Raw genomic sequence first — 18,427 nt, forward strand, 5'->3', positions numbered from 1 at the left:
GGATTGTGGCTGGAACATGGATTGAATGCAAGTGGCAGGAGCCACTGCCATTCTCCAAGTGGGAGGAGCCCTGGCAGGGGTGGAGACCTGAGCTCTGGTCATGGCATCTACCCAACCCTTGTGCAACCTTAGACAGCTCACCTGCCGCCTGGGCCTCAATTTCCTCATCTTCCTGAGACGTCCACCCATCACCACACCAATGATGGAAACCATCTCAGGAGCCACCACTGAAGTCTTCCTGGAAGTGGCCTGGATGGTTAGGTGAGCCCCAGACTCTCTGAGGAGCACACGCTGATTTCTTAAGTTGTTTCACTGTTCTGAAACAGAAGAAATGAGAGTGTTGAAACCGATGGTTGGGTTTGAAAGGCTGAGTTTTAAACCTGAGATTTCAATGGTTGGGTTTTAAACTCACTGTCTGGGTTTGAATGGTGGGACATCCTTCTGGGACACCTGCGGACGAGGACTATGGTAGGGCCAGGAAGCACTGAGGCTGAGGTGGGAAGTCAGGGCTGACTAGCCAGTGACTTGGCACCTGTCTCTCCTCCCCGTGGCTCCCACAGAGCTCTCCATGTGAGAGATGCTGTCTACCCCCACGAAATGCATTGATTCAAGTGTATTTTGTTTCTAGTTTTTCTTAGTCAGCACACAAAATTGATAACTGAGCGTCTAGACAACCACACTGAGTGGATACATAATTCCAGGCAATACACACATACACACACACACACAAATAGTGTGTGTGTGTGTGTGTGTGTGTGTGTGTGATGTATTTGTTTAGTCTGTATAGCTTTTTGTAGATAAATACATGACTTCCTTTTTCAAAGATTGGAAAAGGTCATGAACTCTGGCCTCTGAGCACATCCAGGGAAGCTCATGTGGGGAGGGTGAATTTCTAGATCAGAAGCAGGCAGAGGCTTGGGAGCTGTGTGCAGACTCCCATTAGGGCTGCACAGGGCCATTTCCACTCACCGCAGAGCTTCATGTCCCACTGCCAGCGGCCTGTGCACCACCACCAGGGACCCCCGGGCAGCCAGCTTGCAGGCAGCCCTTCTCACTTAGGCACTTCCTACCACGGCCTGTGTCTTGGCAAGCAGCTCATCTCCCCAGATCCCTGACACAGGCTAATTGCTTGTAACAAAACTTGGCCTTAGAAATGTCAGGCATAATGGGAAGGAGGAGGAGGAGGAAGGGAATCAAAAATAACAAGAGGAATTTGGCAGAAGCCACCACGGACGGTGCAGCCTCCGGGGTTCCCGGCCGGCCAGGTTCATTAACTGCTCCGGATTTAGAAGGTCACCACCTTGCACAGCAGTTGCTCCAGCCTGAGGCCCCCAAGTATCAGCTGTCATGAGAACACCTTGGAAAGGGCAGGGAAGCGTCAGCGGGCCCCACTGCACTGTGGAGGGCTCTGAGGCCTGGCCGGGTTTGCCCTCCTCCAAATGCCAAAGTAAAAACATTTATTAAGCCAGTTCCTTCCAGTCCGCCGGGCCCATCGCTGACAGGACGTGGGTTGCTTTGGAGGCCTGGCCTTGACTCCAGGAGGCCACAGGGCACCCTCTGGGTTGGGTGGAGCTGGAAACTAAGAAATGGGAAGCATGACCTTGGATTTGCCCCCCACCCCCAGAAATCCTATTTTCTGTACTTTACAGATTTATGTTTCAAAAGCTAGTAACAGTGGGGCTGGGCGAGGGGAATATTTGCAGTTCTCAGCAGAAAGGTCTGGCTAAAGTGATGCTGAGCTTCCTGCCCACTGTGGGGCCCCTGGCTTTTCTGCTCCTCCTGCAGTGGCCCCACTCCCCCACCCCTCAGCTGCAGCCCAGTTCAGCCCCATGGGTTGTATGGGTCCCCAAGCTGCATCACTGTGTAGGGTCTCTGGTCCTCCCCGAACAAATGTCAAGATCAATCATTTATGAGGTCAGCTCCTTGCCTCTCTGTTGGGGTTACCTTGTGTGTTCAGAACTTGTATTCTGGGGTTCCATCAGACAGTGTGTGGGTTAAAGGTCAGACAGCCTAGGGTCCCTTTCTACCTCTGCACCTTCTAGCTGTGTGGCCTTGGGCAAGTCACCTCACCACTCTATACCTCAATTTCCTCATCTATAGGTAGGGAGTATGGTACCTACCTCCATGGGTTATTGTAAAGAATAAATGAATACATGTAAAGCACTTAGAACCATGCCTAGTTCATGGTGAACTTGAGATGAGTTTATTAGCATTATACTTGGTTTATTTGCTGTGCTGTTTGAAATCTTTGCACTCCTGCTATTGAGGGCAGATCTCCTCTCCCTAAAAGCCCACCATTAAGAGGAGATCTGATTGGACAGCGTCATCCAGTGGGGATTACTGATCACCTACTGCATGGTGTTAGGTGTCATGTGCACAAAAATGAACAAGTCAGGTGCCAGTTGGAAGCTTCACATTGGCGCCTGCCGATGGAAGCTGTTTTTTACACTTAGGATATCACAAGCTTGGGCCTTGATTTCCCTGTTTGTGAAATGGGTATAATCATACCCCCTACCTCAGAAAGTTTTTTGGTGAGAATTAAATGAGTCAAGTTCTCAGAAAAGCACCTGGGACAAATGAGGACTCAATAACACTCAGTTACAGTCACAATTATTCCACTCGCTGCTGCCCATCACCCTGCCGTTTCCCACTGACCACTAACTGACTCTGGCAGGTGGCGGGTGCGGAGTTGTTGCGTTGAGGAAGGAAGGGGCAGAAGTATCAGTTATCAGCTCACCACCCAGTGACACTGTGTTACCCAATTTGTCTATACGCCTGCCACTCCTTACCGTTCTGGCAGCTCCTTGAGGACAGGGAACTGTTTCTAGTTTGTCTCTAAATCCCTCGGACCTAGAATAATGCCTGACATAGCGGGTGCTCCGTGGGTGCTTTCCAGTGCATGAACAGAAGAAGGAATGAATAAGTGAATGAATTAGAGGGACCAACCTTACCTAATACTTTGGCTATTGTGTTTATTATTATTTACACTTCACAAATCATCCAGAACCACTACACGACTCAAGGAAAATGGACTCTGAAGATGCAAGGACAGGGTGTCTCGTTATTGCCAAACTCAAAGTCAGTCTTAGCAATAAAAATACGTATAACTAGATCACATCAGGGTATGATAGGTATTTGTTTCAGTTGCTCAAATCAATTCAAACCCCATTAATAGTTAATTTAATTCACTGAGTTTTTTTCCCTAGAACATTAACAGATAGGTTATTAAGCTGTGGGGTCATCCATAATTGGTCATCTCTTCGTGAATTAAATTTTAAAAGGGAAAAGTAAGATCAAAGAATAATCAGATTTCCTATTTATACAGGGCAACTGAGTTAAATTATATTTTCTTTCTAAAAATAGATTATTTTCTAAATAATCAAACATTTATTTTTATCTCAAGCAATCTCAATACATCTTATGTAGAGTTAACAAATAAATTCCAGGTAATAGTATTACATATTTAATAAATGTAGCATGTATTGAATGATGCTTGAGTACAAAGCATCCAGCAAGTTCTGGAGGCAAACAGAGATGGATTGAACATGGCCTCTTCCCTCTGAAGGAGCTTGTGAACAATGCAAGACTCTGAATGAAGGTGACTGGGGAACTTATACTTCAAAATGCCAAAGTAAAGCCTGAGGCATTGTGAAGTCTTGGCCTAGGGACATGGTTAATATCGGAGAGGCCTGTTGGGTCTGAAGATAAGGAGTTTGTAGGGCAAAGTCCACTTTAAACCACACTTCCCTTACTAATTCCCCACAGTGATGGGCACCTAGAATGTGTCCCTAGTACCAGTTGCCATGAACAGCACTATGTCGAGCAATCTCGCACATGTTGCCCTATGAGGCTTCTCTGGAATACGTACCCAGGATTGCTGGGTTACCAGAATGGCTGTCTGTCCTGAGAGCACCTGAGATTTTAGTATAAGCCAATGGTTCTCAACTGGGGATGATTTTGCTCCGTGGACATTTGACAATGTCTAAAGACATTCTGATTATCATGACTGGGGAAGGCATGTGATTGGCATTTTATGGGCAGAGGCCAACGATACTGTACATCCTACAATGCACAAGACAGCTCCCAAACAAAGAATTATTTGGCCCCAAATGTCAATATGCTGAAGTTGAGAAACCCTAATCTAGGCATCTTAAACTGTGGTCCATATTCCTTTTCAATGATCCATTGATGGGACTGAATGATTTCATGAACCTCCTGAAAATGTATGCCAAATTTTATGTGTGTGGGGTATGCTGTATTCAATAGTATTCTCCCCCTGCTGCAATTCATGTCCACCCAGAATGTGGTCTTAATTGGAAATAAGGTCTTTGCAGATATAAGATTAGTTAAGGATCTTAAGGAAAAAATCATCCTAAATTCAATGACTGGTATCCTTATTATAAAAGGAGAGGACACACAGAGAGAGAAGGGAAGAGGCCATGTGAAGATGGAGGGAGGCAGAGATTTGAGTCATGTTGCCACAAGCCAGTGATTGCCAGGAGCCAAAAGAGCTAGAAGAGGCAAGAAAGCCTGCTCCCAAAGAGCCTTCGGAGGAGTGCAGCCCTGCACCTTGATTTCAGACTTTTGGCCTCCAGAACTATGAGAGAATAAATTTTGGCTGTTTTTAGCCACCTAGTTTGTGGAAATTTGTTATGGCAGCCCTAGGAAACAAATAAAAAATATGCGTATTTTTATTGAGCAAAGAGGTAGCTTTTTACCTGCCTGACGTTTTTTTTTCTTTTCTTTTGGTAACAGCACCCCAATTTCCTTCCTGCTTGCTCAGTCCCAGTGGTTCAGAATGGGGTTGACCCCACCCTCAGTCATGTGACCCAGGCCCAACCAATCAACCAAGTGATTGCTCAGGATTGGGCACATTGTTCTAGTCAAATCCCACAAATTTCCATGGAATCCTTTCAGCTCAAGTTGCCCTGCTGGTATATAAGGCTGCCTCTGTCAGTGGCTGCCTTTGCCACTATGTAGAGAAAGCCTGCTGAGAATAAAGTCAACAAAGAGACAACACAGCCTCTTCCCACAACAAAGAGGCACTGCCCTGATGACTTCATTGGAGACCCTGGATCAGTTGGCTCTTGAAGATTCATCTCTTGAACCTTTTTGTCACGTAACCACTGAGTTTCCCTCACAGCCTCACACTATTTTTTTTTTTTGGTGTAAACCAGGATGTGTTAGGTATCTGCCAACTCAAACTAACTGAAGGAGTCTGACAAATAGAATCATAAGTTTTCATTGAAAATGCAATAGAATGTGATCCTCCTAAATGTTGAGGAAACTCTAACCTCATATTATTTTTAGAAAGATTTACAGTTCTGTGCTCAAAAGGACCATTGTACGGCCATAGTTACATTCTGAAGCCTAGGAATAATGTCTCTTTGGTTTATTGAATTTGAGGTTTTAAAAAGTTTGTAGACTCATGGAATATTAGAACTGAAAATGATATCAGAGATTATCCTAATTTTTTTAACAGATAAAAGCATGGAAGAAAATATGCATTGAGAATCCAGATCATTAGAAATATAATTTATCTCAAGGGTCCTCTAAATAAGCACTTCTATTGTACATCTAAAATAAAGTCTATTCAGAAAAATATTTCTACTTAAAACTTTTTTGGAATGCATCTAGTACATAAAGAAAGTTGAGCTTGCAAATGATACAATCATATGTTCAAATGAGAAGTGAAGAGGAATATTAAAAACCAAGTTGATTGTGTCAATGTCTCCTTTCTGAGGTGTCGGTCTGACTTCTCCTTGGTCTGTAATTCCTCAAAGGCACTCAGAAATACCTCAGTAAACAAGGTCAACACTTCTCCATTGCTTTCCCTTCATGTCGCCCTGTTCACCACCCTCTGAAGAGGTGCACTACAAACATCCATTAAAAATTGAAAATGATGATGTTTTTATCATACTTATGCATAGAACTAGTCATGTGGATTTGGGGGTCCCATTTCCAAGTTGATCCACTTGTTCTTGGTGCTACAGGAGGTGCTTCATTCTCACCCATCACTTCACACACCTACATGAGGTTGTGGCAAGAGTCCCTCATCTTGTGTGTCAGGCACTGGCATGATGGAGTAACCTCTCTGGTCTCCCTGACCCCTTTAGTCCTGTGAGGCAGAAGTAGCAGCATCTTTCTCATCTGCTGGAATGAGGAAACAAGGTGCATTGGCCAAGTCCCTCCAATCCTTCTTCCTCACCCTTCCTTAACATGGGGATTTTTGATGCACTCTTGATCAAATCGTGGAGAAGAAACGACAGTAACACCAAAGCAGCTATTCTTAGCCCCCCCCCCCCCAACTCCCTCAAATTCTTCTGGGGGGAAAAAGATCTTTCGATTCTGAGCAAGTTATTATGTGATTGTGTCCTCATGCTGGGCAGGCCTGAGGGGGGCGGATGGGGGATGGCAGTGTAACTAGGCCTGTATCCCAATAGTTGTGTTAACCTCTTTAGCCCCCTTAGGGACTCAGGGGGATTTCTGAAATTGACCTAAAACTGAAGCCAAGTTAAATAAGCCCCACAAGGACATGGATTTCAGATAGTGTGACAGAATCTTAGGACAGTACTAACCACTAAAGAACAAAGGCAAGTCTTACAGAGGAGTTTCCTTGCACCCACATGCTCTACCTCTCCTAATGCTAATGTGGAGACATAAAATCAGAGGTCCTTAGCGATATCACTCAACCTCTTCATCTTTTATGCAACGAACCTAAGACTGGGAAGGTAAAAGGAATCCTCCAGTATGACAAAATGAATTGCAAAGGAGGGTTCAAGGCGGGCATCTTGACTAGTGATTTAAGCCAGTCAGGGAAAGACAAGTACCATATGATTTAACTTACATGTGGAATCAAATGAACAAAATAAACTAACAAAGAAAATAGAAACAGACCTACAGATACAAAGAAGAGACTGACAACTGTCGGGGGGGGGGGAGGGGGGGTGGGGGCTGGGTGAAAAAGGTGAAGGGATTAGGCAAAGAAAAAAAAACTTCATAGACACAGACAACAGTATAGTGAGTACAAGAGGGAAAGGGGGTTGGGGGGAGGTAGAAGAGGGTAAAGGGGAGATAAATCGTCATGGAAGGAGACTTGACTTGAGGTGGTGCACACACAATACAATATGTAGATAACATATTATAGAATTATACCCCTGAAACCTATATAATTTTACTAAGTAAGTCACCCCAATAAATTCAATAAAAAACATGTCCTCCAAATTCTTTAACACTCCTCCCATTAAGAGGGAGTCTACATTCCTTCTCCTTGAATCTGGGCCCTATGATTGACTGACCAATAGATTATGGCAGAACTGAGGCTATAGTAGTTTTCCAACCCAGGGCTTTAAGAAACTGGCAGCTTCTCCTTCTGTCACTTGGAACTCACATTCTTGGAATCCAGCCACCATGCTATGAGGAAGCCCAAGCAGCCTGCGGCGAGGCCCATGTGGAGAGGAACCAAGGTCCCTGGCTCAGCCCCAGTTGAGGTCCCAATTGACAGCTAGTACCAATTCATCAGCCATGTGAGTTGGCCATCCCAAAAGTGGATCCTTCAGCCCCACTCCACTGCAGCCCCAATTGGTGCTACATGGAGCAGAAATGGGCCTTTCCTGCAAAGCTCTGCTCAAATTGCAGGTTGGTGGGCTAAATACATGTTTGTTTTTAGACATTTAGTGGTTTTAAGCCACTAAGTTTTGAGGTGATTGTTACATAGCAATAAATGACTAGAATACTCCCTGTTTAATAATTCCTATTACTCCATCAACCAACATCTCTTTGGGAATGGGATATGGGGCTAATGGGGAAAGTGCTACATCAGTGGTTCTCACACTTAGCCAGATAGCAGAACAACATGGGTACCTTGTTAAAAATGCAAATTGCCTGGCTATTTCAGTAGATCTAGTGTGGCTCTGAGTTCCTGCATTTTTAACACATGCCCCAGTTGTCTAAGAATCTTTATGTACAATCATCAATTAATTATATTATAGTTACTCGAATGAAAGCAAGCTCATTGGCCGAAAATGCTTTGGGAAAATTACAGCTGTCCTCTGATCTTACTTCTCTCCCACCTTCATTATTTTTTAGCTGGAATAAGACTGGTAGTTGGTATTCCAAAAAGAGGGACAAAATATTACTGTAATCTATGAGGTACAGCTTCATGGATCTGAATTCTTTCATTCAAATTTTGCATATTCAGAGTTGCCAGCCCTGTGTCTATGCAGCTGCCCAACACTTACTTGGAGCAATGCATCCTAGTGGTGAGAACACATGCCCTTGAATCAGAAAAGCTTAATTTCAAAACCTGGAGGCCTCCGATAAGGTGTGTGAATTTTAGTCACTTACGTCCCCTTTCTAGGTCTGTTTACTCATCTGTAAAATGATAATAATCATGTTGCCTCTCTCATAGGATTAATCGACTAAATGAACTTTTGGTGCTCAGTACAATACCTAGCACATAATAAGTGCTCAATAAATATTTTGTAATATGGCTTGTCCAACAAAAGATAAAGGAAGGGGACACTATCTACTGGTCAGTGACTGGATTTATACCTGGAGACAGAGAAATGGACAAAACCAGTGGTAATATCAGCCTAATGTGAACCAGGGTCAAATCCCGGTGGCACATTTTAAAACACAGATTCCCAGGCTCCAAACTCACAGGTTCTGATTTAGAAGATGTGCACAGGAATCTAGAATCTGTGCAAGTAATTCTAAGGAGCCGTCCAGTTTGGGATCCAGTAACACAGTCAGGGTTCTTACTCCGGAACATGATGAATACCTTTGCAATGTGCTGTTCCGTTTTGGCATATTTTTGTTCATTTTATGCACCACACCTGTGACAGTGAGGCTACCATGCTCTGTAAACATGGATGACACAGGTCGTCACAGGCCACTCCTGTGTTCCTCCTCCAGCATGGCCAGGACACAGCCTCCAGGTGCAGGATGTCCCTGGGCACCTCAGCTTCCCTAACCTCCCGAAGCTCCACATTAGCCACTTCCACACCTGCCCCAGCTCTCTGCCCACAGGATGGAAGCAGATATCACTCCTGGAGATTTTAATTAATCGTCTTCCTATTTTTTTTTTTCCTTTTGGGTCAGACTCTTAAGTGTCTATCACGTTGATAGCACTCTAGGGAGTCTTTTGTTCTGAATAGGTGAAAAATTGTACCCACAAAAAGAGCTCCCCCTCCGATCAATTCTCTCTAACAACTTTATTGATTAGCTGCAGGAACATTTTTCATTTATTAATTATGAAGACCATGTTTCAGAGATTTCTTAAACTTAACCATTGTGATTTTTTAATACTGATTTAGCCTTGACCGACTTGCCTCAAACTGCTTGCCAGGGCACAGAGTCCTAAGCAGGTACTTGGGGTCTGGCGAAGGAAGCTATTGGGGTGCCTGTGAGCCTAGGCAGTGCTCTGAGTCTTCATTCAGGGCGGATTAATTGATTACTTGAGGCGGGGAGGGAGGGCGGGGGGGAGACATGGCTTGCCTTGTCCTTTTCAATAATGTGTTAGCATCAAAATATCATCCCATTATGATGTCCAGGCTAGTGATGGTTAATTAATTAATTGCCGCCAGTTAAAAACAATGTTCGACCCAGGTAAATCTTTCACTTATTAAAATCAATTTTGATAATGACTTTGCAAAGGGATTGGGGGTAGAGTCAGGAGTCTTGACTGGCTCCTCCTTCCTCCCTGCTCCTTCCCTCTCTCTCCCCTCCTCCCCCCAGTTCCTCTTTCCCCAGCCCTCTGCCTTCCCCCTTCTTCCTCCACAGTCCAGTTCCCGCTGAGCTGTCTGCAGCATGAGTCTGTTAGAGCCCCATGCAGCAGAGGGGCGGCTGTGGAGCAGTGGCTCCCTGGGCTGTGGATGCTCTGAAGGTTGAAGGCAGGCTTCCTCTCCTCCTGAGCTCCTCAGCAGAAAGCCATCTGATGCAGACATCCGTGCCAGCTTGATTCCCGAGGCTTCCTGAGGAGGAAGGCTGGGCTGCTTGGAAATGAGGGAACCTGTGCCAGGAAATCAGATTCTTGCTCCCCAGCACCCAGTGGCATCCCCAGCCCTTTCCCTGAACACACGGGTCCTAGGCTCACAGCAATAACTTAATCCTAGAGCAAGAAAGAAGGCATCCAGTTATCCAACGTCATTCCATGAACATGGGGAGATTGGGCTAGAAGAACCAGGCACTGTGCTGGGTACACACTGGATGAGCCAGCCCTGCCCTCGGGATGACTGCAGTCTACAGAAGCAGCCCGAAACCTTCTTCCAGGTCTAGCAGAACTAAGCATTCCCAAGGAAAGCTGGCGGTGGGTGCATGAGAGCAAAGACAAGAGGAGACACCCACCTCTCCCAAGTACTTTAGAGGAAAAATGGGCTTGATCCCAAGGTAAAAGGTTGTAAAAGGAATAGGAGAGAGTACAGATGAGTTGGATTATTGACTGTGAATGATCCTGTGAAAATGAAAAGGGAATGAGAGACTAAATGAAAAGCAAAACCCTGCAGACTGCTCAGGCGTTGGGAAGTCCTGGGGCGCAGTGGGGTGGGGTGCAGGTCGAATCCAAGGAGCCAAGGGCTGCACAGAATATCAGAATCTCTAAACCATGTGTTTGGTGTAAGAACTTTAAAGAGGAAAGGAGGGTCTGGATTTGAGAAGGTTGGTGAGGGATTACAGGGCCATGAGGCCCATCCAGATTCTCCAGCAAGAACAGTCTTGCTAGTGGGGGGCGAGGGGGGTGTAGCAGCAGGAGATGGTGAAGGACCTGGGAGCAGAAACCAGCTGAAATGGGTTGATGTCTCCAGAGAAATGCTTGCCAGGTTCCAAAAATAACTAGCCAATATGACCTTGGTACTACTTCCTGTTAAGGAATTAGGGAATGAGGATATGATAATAGGCATTGGTAAAAGTCCTCATTTTCAGATAAAAAGAAAGGGTAGATTCTAGAAACCTTTCATGTGAATCCCCCTCCCCCCGATGTGGTAAAATAGCTCCCTGGTAAAATTCCAGAAAGGATTATTAAAAGGAAGACTGGGGCTGTTAGAAGTGAATCCAGATGTTCTCAGTGGTTCACACAATTTGTGAATAGCAAGCCAAACTAACCACCTTTCCTTTCTTTCTTTTTTTAAAAAAATATATTTCTATTGATTTCAGAGAGGAAGGAAGAGAGAGAGATAGAAACATCAATGATGTGAGAGAATCATTGATTGGCTGCCTCCTGCATGCCCCGCACTGGGGATTGAGCCCGCAACCTGGGCATGTGCCCTTGACTGGAATCGAACCCAGGACTCCTCAGTCCACAGGCCTACGCTTTATCCACTGAGCCAAACCAGCTAGGGCACACCTTTTCTTTCTGACAGGCATATTTGCTTGTGTATCACAAGTATGACGTTCTCGAGGGTCATCTTGATTCAATGAAGCAACTGATCTGATCTTGCCTGACATTCTTATGGGCAAATTTGTAAATTCTGGGTTCAACTGGTGCACTTAGTTTGAGCTACTATGAATAAGGATTCTCACAAAAAATATCTTGGTTATCTTGATTATTGATTCAAAGAAGGCATTTCATTTAGAATTCTGTTCCTAACCCTACCTTGTTCAACATTTTTCTAAAGGAAGTGAATGAAGGCACAAAAGACATGTTTATCAGATTTACAAATATGACTCATGTCTGGGAGGGATAGTTAACATAGCAAAAGAACAAATCAATATTCAAAGTTATTCTGTTAGGTAGGAATATGGAAATAAACCATGAGGCTAACAGGAATGAATATAAAGTCTGACTTTAGATTAAAAATGTCAATAGCAAAGGCACGGCATTAGGTAAGTATGGCTTGGCAGCAGCTGACATGAAAGAAAAAAGGTTGGAGGTTCATCTGACCGGAAAATCAGGATAAAGCAACTGCACAATGTGACTGCTAAGGAAGCTGATGCAGCATTAGGCTCTGTCTTAGTTTGGGGACCCCCAGAAGCATAATCCAAGATAAGGATTCCAGTGCAATTATTAATTTGGGACATGACCCCACAACACCTCTTCCTGTAGGGGTGGGGGAGCCAATGAAGTTGAGTACCAAGCCTGTGGCCATGTGGATGGCAGGAGCTTGATGCTGCTGGGGACCAAGAAGGGCAGAAAACATACATCTCAGAGTCACCCCAGCTGAGGGGTGAGGGCTGTGGCATTGTCACCCCAACTCCCCTGGGGCATGTTTATTCATTGGCAGTCGTGGCTGGGCACAATTCAAGTGGGCTCTGGGGGCCAGAGAGAGCCCTTGGGAAAGATGTCCAGGTGCTGGTGGTAAGAGGTCAGGTTGGCACGCACTAAAATGGCAAGGCTCGGGGGGCTAAGAGCTGGGCACCAGTGATCTCTGCAGTCTCTAAGAATTACACAACAAGTAAGGGTCCTTCTGGCGGGTCAAGCATCATCTGGAATACTATGTTTAATCATGGGTGTCACGTTGAAGAGGAATTCTGACCAAAGGTGTATTTCTCAGAGTAGGGGCCCGACATAATAAGGGGTGTGAGATACAACTAGGAGTCCCAGTTTGGACTTCGGGGTGGAAGATGTATGCTGGACATCTCATCTTGGCTCTCTAATGGACATATTCAACTTAGCCTGTCCGAATGGGATTCAACCCTTCCCCCCAGAAAACTAGAAAACTGTTTGAAATAATTGTGCACAAATACAGAAAATACAATATGACCACTACCTCCCACTAAAAAAACTGCTGATATTCTTGTTCTACAGGGATAGTGGGAGAGAGGAACTGTATAAACATGGAAGACCAAAAACCAAAAGCCAAGCTCAGTGTGCATGTGCATGTGTATGCATATGTGTGTCTGTGTTTGTGCACGTATGCATGTATTTCTGTGTGTACATATATGTGGGTCTGTGTCTGTATTTGTATGTGTCTGTCTGTATGTCAGTGTTTGTGTGTGCCTATGTCTGTCTGTCTATGCCTCTGTGTGTGTCTGCGTGTGCATGCGTGTGTCCATGTGTGTCTGTGTCCATGTGTGTATGGGTGCGTGTGTCTGTGTGTGTGTCTGTGGGGGGGTGTCTATATGTGCATGTGTGTCTGTATCTGTGTATGTGTCTATATATGTGGAAGTAACTTTAAAGACGCACTGAAATTTTATATTAAAGCAACTGATTGAAAGAATATTTGAAATGTGGACAAATTTTTAATCTAAGACTATAAAAAGAACAAGGGATTCATTTTTAAAAACTAAAAGAAACACCATCTAACAAATAAGAGTATTTACTACTTATGTGAGCTTAATTATATGAATTAATTATATGAATACATATCCTTACACAAATACATACATGTACCTCCACAGAGATAAAGATTATTTTAACTGTTGACTATTCACGCACACATGTATACACACACAGCAAATTATAGCCAGGTGTAACACTATGGTGGTTTTGATGTTAATTGTTGAAAATAAATTGTGACACACCCAGAAATGGAATATTCAGCTGAAGAACTCTGCATGTATTGATATGGAATAATCTTCAATATACTGTTTCTTAAGCAGGTCTCCCCCTTGCCATGCACACTGGCCCTGTGTTTTGCTTGGTTTCAATGCTAAATGGACCCTGCTCTTCCTTTCATTGCTCCTGGATCCTGGTCAGGCTACTTACTAACCATGTGGCCTTGAAAAAATATTTTCAATGTCCCAGGATTCTAGTTTCCCCCAAAAGCCTTTGACTGAGGCTCGCTGGGGCAAACAAGTGGGAATAGGGATGAACGGTTGGGATTTAGAATTTGAATTTCCTTTGAGTTGGCCCAGAGAAAAGAAGCCAAAATGTCCCCATCGCTGGTGTAGAAAGCATGTATCCTCTTCATTTACTATTACTCTGGGTGTGGGACAAAACTCTTATTCCATATCCCTGCTTCTCGGAGGACGTCATCAAGGACGCAGTGACCTGGACCAGTCGTAATGGACATGGACAAACAGAACAAAAGCAGGAGAGCATCTCAGAGGAACAAAGAAAGCACCACATCCAAGGCCCCTGGGTCTGCACCGTTCAGTTCAGAAGCTGCGGCAGGAGCGCCCTGGGAATCCCAAGGCAGCATCCAGCAGGGAAGCTGTCAGCTCTCATCAGCCTGTCCAGAGACCTCCAGTGACAGGCAGGGTTCCACAGCAAACTGAATGGCAGAGAGACATGTGACTAGCAGACTCAGTGGATGTCTTCCAACATTAGGGAGAGCAAGTAGGATGCAAAAAAGACACTAAAAAGCCTAGCATTCCTGAAAATGAATTCACGTAAACCATCTACCTACAACATAGGAGAATTTGTTACTCTACAAATTTAAGAAATTGAAGTTAATATTTGAGGCCAGATTTTCAAACCATTAGAGTTGATCCTGATGATGTACAGATTCTAACAAGGGTTTGCTATCAGTACATTTTAGGTGCAAACAGGACAGAGGCATTTTGCCCTCCTTTCTGGCCAGATGGCTACCTTGCAAGGGGCTGGCATCCTGGCAGTTCAGCACGCTTGTGTAAGGGGATGCTGGGGAGAGTGACACTATCTCGTACCTGGACTAGTCTTCACTGATTACAAAGTATTTTCATGCCAATTATCCTAGTTGACCTCAACAGCATTATCAGAAATGTACAATGAGGAAACTTGGGTTCTGCAAACTGAGGACCAGTTAGAAATGGTGACCTGGAACCAGTTTTTCAGGTGTGTTCTTTCTGCCAGGCCATGGGCCACGAGCCATGCTACTTCTAGGAGCCAGCCCTCCTTTCCTCTCGCCCTTCACCTGCCTTGATGCAGCAGCTTCCACCCCTGGAGTGCCATTCTTTCAGCAAAGATGTCTCAGGAAGTCCCATGCTGTTCTATTGTTGTTGCTGTGACCTCACAGGAAGGTAAGGACCTTGCCAAGGAGGACTTGGAGGACTATCATGACAGGAAGAGTCAGAATGAACTGACTGCCTTCTCCAGCGTCACTGACGTCCAGTGTCAACCCATCAGAGGGGCTATAGCTAGAAGTGGGCCCGACATAGCAGTTTTCTGCAAGGATTCTAATCCTATGATGGCTAGAGCCACTTAGATCTTTGTCCTGGTGAACATTCAGTGCTCAATTACCCTCAACATATACCATTTAGGCTTGTAGTGGATTGTCCAGGTGTATGCGTGGAGGCGCACTAAAGGGGAACAGCCTGATTCTGGACTCTAGAGGACTCTGCGCTTTCTGTCATATGTAACTGGGCTCCTAATCAGACCACTTTTCTAGGATTATAGATGGAAGCTTGAGGCATTCATCTGATCTTTCCCCTCAGTGTGTGCAACGCCATTAGTGCCTACAGAAGCACTTTTAATGGGTCTGAGCTCAGGGAGTCCTTCCAACTTCTCATTACCCCTGGCTGGCGGAGGTCCTACAGGGAACTTGAAGCCTAGAGGGTTTGACAAGCTTGTCTTGGCCCCCTTTTTTAGGCAGGGCTAAATTTTACCCAGAAGTTAGGCTACAAGCATAGGTTTGGAACTTTCAGGAGAGAACTTTCAGTAGAGTGTGGTAGTTTGGTTGAAAATGTGCTTCCCCCTAGTTTTATTGAGAAATAATTTATATACACACACACACACACACACACACACACACACACAGGGTGTCCCCAAAAATGTATACAAACACTTTGAATAATAGTAAAGGCAGTGTTTATTAAAATAAATTCCATTTTCAATATTGAACTATCAGCCATTACAGTGTATATACATTTTTAGAACACCCTGTATATACATATCACTGTATAAATTTAAGGTGTACAGCATAATGATTTGATTTACATACATAGTAAAATGATTACCATAATAGGTTCTGTTAACATCCATCTTCTCATATAGATACAATTAAAAACAGAAAAAAGGAAAAAATTTCTTCTTATGATGAGAACTCACAGAACTCTTAACAATTTTCTTATAGCAGTGTTAACTGTAGTCATCATGTTGTATGTTACATCCCTAGTACTTACTTATCTTATAATTGCAAGTTTGTACCTTTTGACCATCTTCCTCCAATTTCTGCACCCCCCCCCTCCTTTCCACCTCTGGTAACCACAAGACTGATCTCTCTTTCTATGATGTTGGGTTGTTTTTGTTTGTTTGTTTGCATAAGATTCCACATATATGTGAGATTATACAGTATCTGTCTTTCTCTGACCAATTTCACTTAGCATAATGCCTTTAAGGTCCATCCATGTTGTAAATGGTAGGATTTCCTCATTTTTTATGGCTGAATAGCATTCTATCATAAATATACTACAACTTCTTTTTTGATTCAGAAAAAAACTCAGTTGAGAGGTAGAAAATGAGTAAGAAAGGGAGAGAGACACCAAGTTGACTGGCTTTGCTGAGAATGTCTCCACAGAGAACCCAGAGCCACCAACATAACTGGGCTTCATAAGCTTTCCCAGTTCACATAGGAAGTGTCTACTGGAAATATGGGCATTGACCTCATGGCACACCTTGGAAAGTACCTGCTAAAGGCAGTGGACCAGAAGTCAGCAATTTCTGTTCAGTTCCTGCTTCTGCTAACTAGTTTTGTGACTTTAGGCAGGCCCCCTCATTTCTCTGGAAGTGAAATTGTTGGAGCAGGTCAGAGTGAGTGAATACACAGCATATAATGCCATTTGTGCACCTACGGCAGACATTGGTCACTGATTACTACACTCTCTATGACCAGTCCACACAGCAGTCTGGGGACCTGTACCTGGCTCTCCTGGCAGAGCCTACCAGCTGATTGGAGCTGACCCCCCAGAGCACCATCTTGGAACAAGATGGTCCAGAGGATCCTCTTCAGTGCCCACACTCTGTGAGGTTTGGGTTGGCCTCATTCACTCTTTCCACATGAACCTGAGAGTATTTAGCCTGAGGGAGAAGTGGAAGCTAAGATGGAAAGGGCTATTATGCAGGACACGGCTACTGTTCTTACCTCCTCAAAGTCAACCTGTTTTGGCCCACATACTCTGACGGGGCACTGAGCCCTGCAAAAGGAGGAACCAAGCGTCCTTTCAGGGGCTAGCTTCCCCATGGGTTCCTGTCACATCCCAAGGGAACATGTGTTTGTTCTCTTTGCTTTTGGGGGACTGAAGAAACCACAGAGGCTAATAAATGGCTGTCTCTTGGTCAACGATATGGAGCCATGACCAGGTACTGGTCTTGGGAGATGGCTGAATTCCCCCTGTCTTGGGGTCTCCAAGTGGGTGACCTCATAAATGGCTTCAGGAGGAAAGGACACAGCCTCTCCTGGTGCCTGAGCTCCTCACTCTCTTGGTTGGTCCCTTCATCTTTCCGGCTCAGGTGTCTCTGAGGAGGAAGCAGGAGACAGACAGAAGGTCTCTCTCAACACTGCCACTGGGATCAGAGATCCCGTCACATACTGGGTCAAATGGAACCAAGAAGCCCAACAATTGGTAACAAAGATGAAGCAAGGCCAGAAGAAGGGAACCATCCGAGGAAAAGGTAGAGCATAGATTCTAGGTCACAGGGACCAGCCTGACTAGCTCACTCGACAGATGGTAGAACAAAGCAGAGTTCTGACGTTGACCATGGGCTGAGGACAGCTCTTTCTCTTGGTGGGCCTAAAGGTGGTGGCAAGAGTCAGACCAGACAGCCAGGCCGGGAGAGTCATGGTGGGGTGCAAGGGGAGCAGGGTGGATGCAGGCCCAGGAAGGAGAGGTCTAGGAGACAGGGCTGGTGGTCAGGGTGGGAGATGGGCAGGAAGAGAAACCAGGATAGCAGGAGTTGAGGTGAGGCCAGGAGTCAGAAAGCAGCAGAGGGGAAGGGGCGACATCAGTAACAAGGACAGCTCTGCAGAGGTGCAGCTTCCACTCAGACAGAAAACTCACTGCCTGCTTCCTCCTAGGATGGGACCAGCTCCTGGCAGAGGGAGCCCAGAGCCTGCAGGAGGCAGGGGCTGAGGAGGTAAGTGCCTACCTTGCCTACATGGGGAACTGGGCCAGAGATAAGGGAAGATTCTGGCTGCAGTGATTAGGGTGCGGGATCTCAACTGCTCTGTTGTAGCTCATTTTTCAAACCTCTTCATAGGAGTACCCTACACTGCAGTCAAAGTGTATGGCATTTTTTGTGACAATACTGCTACTTTGGTGCCTTTCATGTGGAACTTAAGTAGCTCTAGCACCACAGGGTACAATTGGGTAAAACTTATTGAGAGAAATAGGCAAGAAGCATAGTGTGATGTCAGGTGGTGCCAAAGAAAGGAGTGCTCACTGGAGCAAGTAAGAACTTGGCCTTGAGAGTGTAAGAGAGCTCAGTCAGAGCCCAGGCATTCCAACCAGTGGGAGATGGCAGCTCACTCAATCGCGTGTGCAGTCACTTTTACAGACACACAGATGACCGGGGCCAGCTGCGCTGCACTAATTGCCAGCCGGTCGGTGTTATTTTGAGTCTTGAATCACTTCC

General features: G+C 45.1%; 1 long non-coding RNA gene across 1 annotated transcript in view; it reads right to left on the minus strand.

The window, feature by feature from the left end:
- Positions 1–18,427, minus strand: part of LOC139013898 (uncharacterized) — a 214,028-nt gene that overhangs the window by 43,604 nt on the left and 151,997 nt on the right. Inside the window, exon 5 of the long non-coding RNA XR_011472159.1 lies at positions 142–317. This is a non-coding gene — a long non-coding RNA (uncharacterized lncRNA). The remainder of the gene's footprint in view (positions 1–141; positions 318–18,427) is intronic.

Source organism: Myotis yumanensis, unplaced genomic scaffold (genome assembly GCF_028538775.1).
Source record: "Myotis yumanensis isolate MYYU_CA2020_CCGP unplaced genomic scaffold, mMyoYum1.0.hap1 SCAF_7, whole genome shotgun sequence".
In the NCBI taxonomy this organism is placed as follows: domain Eukaryota; kingdom Metazoa; phylum Chordata; class Mammalia; order Chiroptera; family Vespertilionidae; genus Myotis; species Myotis yumanensis.